Source organism: Callorhinus ursinus, unplaced genomic scaffold (genome assembly GCF_003265705.2).
Source record: "Callorhinus ursinus isolate GAN/ISIS: 27379988/994484 unplaced genomic scaffold, GSC_fseal_2.0 scaffold2, whole genome shotgun sequence".
Lineage (NCBI taxonomy): Eukaryota > Metazoa > Chordata > Mammalia > Carnivora > Otariidae > Callorhinus > Callorhinus ursinus.
In genome coordinates, this window is record NW_027397064.1 from 15,012,533 (window position 1) to 15,019,371 (window position 6,839).

At 40.4% G+C, this 6,839-nt stretch overlaps 1 long non-coding RNA gene across 2 annotated transcripts in view; it reads left to right on the top strand.

Moving 5' to 3' along the window:
- Positions 1–599: 599 nt before the first annotated feature.
- Positions 600–6,839, top strand: part of LOC112835393 (uncharacterized) — a 31,724-nt gene continuing 25,484 nt past the window's right edge. Inside the window, exons 1-3 of one of the 2 annotated variants that reach the window (XR_012381656.1) lie at positions 600–657; positions 783–955; positions 5,757–5,852. This is a non-coding gene — a long non-coding RNA (uncharacterized lncRNA). The remainder of the gene's footprint in view (positions 658–782; positions 956–5,756; positions 5,853–6,839) is intronic. The other variant, XR_003211210.2, reaches the window with a different exon arrangement.

The window sequence follows — 6,839 nt, forward strand, 5'->3', positions numbered from 1 at the left end:
AATAGAACCCCAAATAAGTCATATCCATATTGTGAAGATGAAAAGAACATGTCTGGCCTGAAACTACATGTTTATATATAGGACAGCCTAGAAAGCTTATTTTTAGACATCTAATGGAATGGATATGTGGCTCCACTGGTGGTTTCAGTCAACAAACAATTGAACAAACAATTTTAAAAAATGGAAACAACTGGGGTACCTGGGTAGGTCAGTCAGGTAAGCATCCAACTCTTGATTTCGGCTCAGGTCATGATCTCAGGGTTGTGATTATCAAGCTCTGTGTTGGGCTCTACTCTGGGCATGGAGCCTGCTTAAGATTCTCTTTCTCCTTCTGCCCCTCCCCGCCTCCCTCTTTCTCTCTTTAAAAAAAAAAAAGAAAGAAAGAAAGAAAAGAAAAGAAACAGTTCCAAAGTACACAATTTAGTTTTGTCATTTTATCCTAAAAAGACACACACTTTCTACTGATGAAAGCAGCTCATGATCCTACCTGCTCCATCACCTATGACCCTGCTACATCATCCATATGCACATTGTCACATCACAGTGCATACAAGTATGAGCATGGGATTTGTGTGTGGCAGAGATTTCTGACTTCTTACCAACTCCATTTCCTCTTCTTCTATACAAGTTAGATTAGAGTTCACAAGTTCCTTGCTGGTATTTGTGGCCATGTGACTGAGTTCTTGCTAATGGAATATGAGCAGAAATGATGTTATGTCACTCTGAGGACTGACCCAAAAAACCTCTCATGTTTGATTTTTTCATATTCTTTCACCTTCTAGGGCTTGATGAAGACAAAAGTGTTAACATTGGAAGCCATGTGTTGAAGATGGTGTAGCTGTAAAATGGAAGGGTACTAGATCTTGGAGCTACGACTTGGAGAAGAACTCATTGATCAAGACTTTACATGAGTGAGAAATAGAATCTTTTCATGTTTGAGACTGTGTGATCAGAGGCAAGTTATTTTTCCACCATGCACATCAATTTCCTCATCTGTAGAATGGTATAATTGTTCTAAAATGTGTATACAAACTCTTTGATACTTCTTCCTTCGAAATGTGGAGCATAATTTTCCTCCTCTTCAGTATACACTGGACTTAGTGACTTGTCTTCTAACAGAATATGGTGGAAGTAGTGGTGTGTGGCTTCTAAGACTAGGTCATAAAAGGTGTTGTTGCTTCCTTCTTCCTCTCACTCTTAGATTCTTTGCTTTGGGTGAAGTCAGTTACCCTGTGGGGAAGACACTCAAATAGTGCCATGGAGAGATCCACATGGTGAGGAACTGAAGACTCTTGTCAATAGCCATGTGATTGAGCCAACTTGGAAGCAGACCCTACAGCCCCAGTCAAGCCTTCAGATGACCATAGGTTTGGCTGGCATCTTGACTACAGCTTCATGAGAGACTCTGAGGCAGAAATACCCAGCTTCTCTCTGATTGTGATCCATAGAAACTGTGTGATCCACAGAATCTAAGTATAAAAGAATATAAGCCTATTAGGGGGACTGTTAGGGGTGTTAAAGTCAATAGATTGGAAGCCCCAATGAAGATCAAAGAATTGTTGGAATGGGTGGGGGGGGTTGTTAGAATATGTGAGTTAGAAAGACACAGCTGATGGTCAGAGAGTACAATCGAGATAGTGGAGGTAATATAGTTATGGATATGGTGATTTTGAGATCTAGGTTGTTAAGATCATGAGACTTGATGGCTAAGGTGAACTGAAGGGAAGATTGTTGGCAATGAGAGGCTAGAGTGATGGATGGATTATTTTGTTAGATGTTGAAGCTGCCAAGAGTGATGACGGGGATGGGATTAATTTTGGAAGAAAGGCAGTAAGCTGGGTGCTAATATTTTCAATAAATATGGAAGCTTAATTGAATACTGTTAGATGAGTAAAATAAGGAGGGGTAGTTGACGGTGCTGCCTGATTGATGTGGCTCAAAAGAGCCTGTGTGTTTGAGGAAGAAAGGATGAGAAATTATGTGGAAACAGCCAAGAGGAACAGGGACGATAACACTGCATGTCCAGGCCCTAGGGCACTAGGGTGCCATAGAAAAACATTGTCATTGTTGGTGAAGGCTACTGGGGAAGTAGTGTTGTCAGACAATGGCCAGATTCCACTTAGAGAAAGAAAGAGAAAGAACCCCTTCTCCCAGAGGAAATGTTGTGATTAGAGGGAATTTAGCTCATAATAGACTCTAAATTCCAGATGTAAGAGTCGAAGGCAGAGAAGTGGTAGGAGGCTGGGTCAGATTAGGGTGTTGTGAGGCTACAGGAGGATAAAAACCCCCGTGATTATGGGAAGACCTAAACTTCTGGAAGTGGCTGAGGTAAGCAGAGATTTAAAGCATGATCAGATTAGCTGTGGTGGCCTTTTCAATGAAGGTGATTAATAAACTCTTATAGTCTTTTCTTAGATTTGTTCTTGATCAGTTTGGAGGGGTGAGTGGGTGGTGGTGTGGCTGCAGGAGAGGCCATCTTACCAGGAGCACATGGAGCTTCATGGGACTTCCTGAATCCCCCCTGAGGGTGGTGCAGGGGTTACAGGAGACACTCTGGAGGCAGCTGGTGGTGCCACAGTCCAAACAACAGGACACCCACTGTTGGAGGTCTCCACAGAACTCGGGAAGTCTTGCAGAAATTATTATTTGCTGAGTACTAACTGCCTGCCCTGTTGATAGGTCAAAATGCCAAATATCCTTAGGGTTCAAAATAGCGGGGTCAATAAAATCTTGCTTCACCCCTGGTCATTACTTGATAAGGAATGGAAAATTGAGTCGAGGCTCAATATTTTATACTTAACTGTTTGTTTTTCCTCTTAATTAGTTTCCTTTAAAATTAGTTTCAAAAGCTAAAGTCATTTTCCTGAAAGTCTTCAATTATGATGAAACAAAAGTCAGTGGATTCTTCTTGTTGAATGGCTTCTGGAAGTCAGGCTGTGCTTTTTCACCTCTGGCGGAAAAGCCTGGTGGAAGGACCGTTGGGACCTGAACACAGGAGTGGAAACCATGAGGCAGTCTTCCTCACTCTCACTGAAGTGTTCCGCAGACCTGGCAAGGCACTCGATCTTGCTCTGTGTGTTTCCTAGTCTATAATCTCTCTGGAGTGCCTTGCGGAATAAATAATTAATGGTTGTAAAGCATGAAACCTAAAGTGCTGTGGAAACAGAAAAGCAACAATAAAGGGACCCTCCTTGTTGGTTGCTCAACTCCAGCACTCGGTAGAGCAGCTCTTGAAACATGAGCCCACTCAGGCTCCAGCCTGGCCAGGCTGAGAAGTGAGCTCAAGCCCCTCAGTGTCTAGCATTAGGCTCGACCCTTCGACTACCTCCCTGACACCCACCTATCCTCCTCTCCCTTTCCCTGTCCAGCCAAGAAGAAAAACAGTTCTGATTAAATGGGATCATGTTGATGTGGTTTAGTTTCATGCACTTCATTCTTTCACTTATCCATTTAACATTCATGGTACACCTGCCTGCTCTGGGCTCTATACTTAACCTGGTTCCAAAGGTGGAGGGGTTCCAGTCTGAGCCTCACCTACATGAATGGTCATGTGCCCACATATCTGAGTACCTGGGAGAACCGGTGGGGCAGGGTCCTTAGAAGTATTTGCAAAAAGACTCCAGAAACCTTGGGAATAGAGGAAGACCAGAAGCAAGACAAGCTTCACCTAGAAACAAGGGTTTTGACCTCTGTCTCCAGCTTAGTCTTTGTTGCATCTGGTCTGGATTTTAGTAATATCATATATCTTATATGATATGTTTCAGTAATATGTATGTTCAGTAACATGGATTTCTCTCTCTCACTCTCTCTCTATGTACATATATATACACACATATATATGTATACGTATTTATATATATATGTATATTCTATAATGTGGATTTCTGGCTTTCAATAATATCTGAAAGATCATTCTTTGTAAGCAATCATGGCCTGGACAGCACAACTTTTTATGGTATTCCTAACATATTTGACACCTGGAGCAGATCACTTATTAATTCTCCCCAATTCAACAAAATTATCTTCTGTAATAATCATGTAATAATAATACTCAATATTTTCTCGATTCATTCTTTAATTGACAAACAATTGAAAAAGAAACTTCACCTTAATGATAGTATTAAAATTCAACAAATTATTTAATATATGAACTGGAATTTGCACCTACCCAACAAAGCTTGCTATTTGCACTATATTTCATTGTTTTTAAATTTCAAACAAAAAAAGTCCAAGTGGTCAGATAGAACGACAGAGCTGAAGCTACTCTAGTCCTGTCTTTTCATCTTTCCAACCACCATGTTGTCATTAAATTGAACCTACTGTTTAAATGCCAAAATATGTACTATTTAGGAAATTGAAGACACAAATTGCACCCAAAGTGAGCTGGATTGATTTCAAATGATTCTTTACTCTTCAAATGCAATTATGTAGCTGAGTTTGTGTACCTGGAGGGTGACTATATAACTGGGAGTTCTCTGAGTTAACTTTCATGTGGAATACCATGTTTATTTAAAGATAAGTCACAAAACTTGCTAATTTGAGGTCTATGTTATTATTGCCACTGTTGTTTTGCTATTACTATTATTAAAACTCAACAAAAACTGCAGCAGTTGTTTAGAACTTAGATAAACTAAAGGGAGTAGTTTATCATTGTTAGGATTGCCAGTGTGCAGCAAGAGTAAAAAGAAGATTGACTTTTAGGTGGTTTTATTTTTAATTCTCCACAGGTAGTACATCCCTCTATTGCTTTCTCCTAAGGTGGACCCCTGTCATTTTCCTACCATTCCTACTCCACTACTACTTTGGGAAATTTTAGAACAGGGCAAAATGCAGACAGAGAGAGGAAGGTACCCATTTGTTCACAGACCACTGCTCAATTTTGCTACTCAGAGGATTCTAGCAGAGCCTGGCAGGGGGTGATTGTGGCAGACAGAGGAAGTGATACCCAGAGGGAGGGCCAGATATGTCCACACGTGAGTAGGACCATGGTGCCTGCCAGACAGACAGATATTGTTTGTGATTCACAGAAATGCTTTGCAACAGGAGGGAGTGTTTTGCAAAGGTAGGTGCCGATGCCAGCAGATTAGAGCAAGAGCCAGCACTCAGATATACCTAAAGGTGGGTAAGATAGAAAGACATTCTGCTCTCAGAGAGCACACAATCTAGTAGGGCAAAAGTCAAATAAATATAGTATACATAATATAGTATAATATAATTTCATATGGTATATAATCTTATAAGCAGAATGCTAGGTAAATATGTACGGGATGTTTGGGAAAGTTTCCTGGGAGATAAAAACAAACACCTGAACTGATTGTCAAATAGGAGGAGGAGTTAGTCACCTCTAAGACTGAATTTGTCCTGCTGGGGTTTCAGATGTGACTTTGGGCGGATATTTGGGAGTGGGAGTGTTCCCAAAGATCCCCTTAAATTAAGCAGTATCACAATGCTCAAGACTTATTGAGTGTTCACAATGTGCCGAGCACTATGCTCTCAAGGTGCTGAGCACTATTCATCTATTTTTATCCTCAATGCGGTTCCAAGGGGTAGGTGCTCATTTTACCAAGTGGGGGGCAGGGGGAAAATGAGGCTTTTGGCAGGCAAGCAACTTGCCAGAGGTCATAAACTAAGTTACAGAGATAGGATTTGAATACAAACATTCAGACTTTAGAGTCTAGGATTTAATTTTTCAATTGCCCCCTGAAAATACATCTGGACACCATTCACTCAGAGCTCACTGTCTTTCCTCCCCTAAGCTGCATGTAAGACTGGCCTTTCTCTAGTGTGATGACGCCTTCAGCTGAGCTGTGGTTGGCGAAGACAAAGATCATCACCAGTGACCACTCCCCTGGGTAAGATTCCGGCTTTGTGTTTGAATACCATCTCCGCCATTACTTGACAATATGATCTTGACTGAGTCACTTATCCTCTCTGAGCTCAGCTCTCTCATCCATAACATGGGGCTACTAAAACCTAGGTCTCAGAATTGTTCTGAAAATTACATGTCAGTAAGTGAAGTAGCACCTGGCACGTAATAGGCACTTCACATGCTAGTCTGACATATGTCAATTAAGTTAACTAAGCAGAGCACCTCACAACCTGTTTTCGAAGAAAATTTTGCAAGCGCTCAATTTTGTTCTTCCACAGTGACATATTTTGAATCCTAAGTAAAAGACCCCAGGATCACTATTTATTTTAAAGAACAAACACCTGTCATTGCTCAAATTAGAAACACTTGCAGAACCATGCTACAAAATATTTATAAATTTACAAATGTGTTTTAATTGCCACTAAGTAAAATGAATTCAGCTGTAGTTTTTCACTGTAAGAAAAAGATGCCTTCGTTCTTTTCTCCCTATTCTAATTATAACTGTTGAATGTTGGATTTGTGAGGCCAAATATACAGTATTTGTGATAAAGGGAAGTTTGGGGGCTGGAAGGAAAGGAAGATAAAGGTGTGGGAGAGAGATGGCTTAAGCTAGGCACTTCACATTTCAGATAAACATGAGACCAAGGCAATGTATCTCCATTTTGCCTTGTAACTCCTACCCACAGTGGGAAATTCATCACTTAATTTGTGAGGTGTGTTTTCCTTTTAATTTGATAATGTAAGTCGGAAGGTAGCCATGCATTTACTCATCACAATTTTTGTGGGTTGTTTTTCCTTTTCTTTCTTTCTTTCGCTTGCTTGCTTGCTTGCTTTTTTTCTTTCTTTCTTCTTTCTCTTTCTTTCTTTCTTTCTCTCTTTCTTCCTTTCTTTTTCTTTCTTTCTTTCTCTCTCTCTCTCTCTCTTTCTTTCTTTCTTTCTTTCTTTCTTTCTTTCTTTCTTTCTTTCTTTC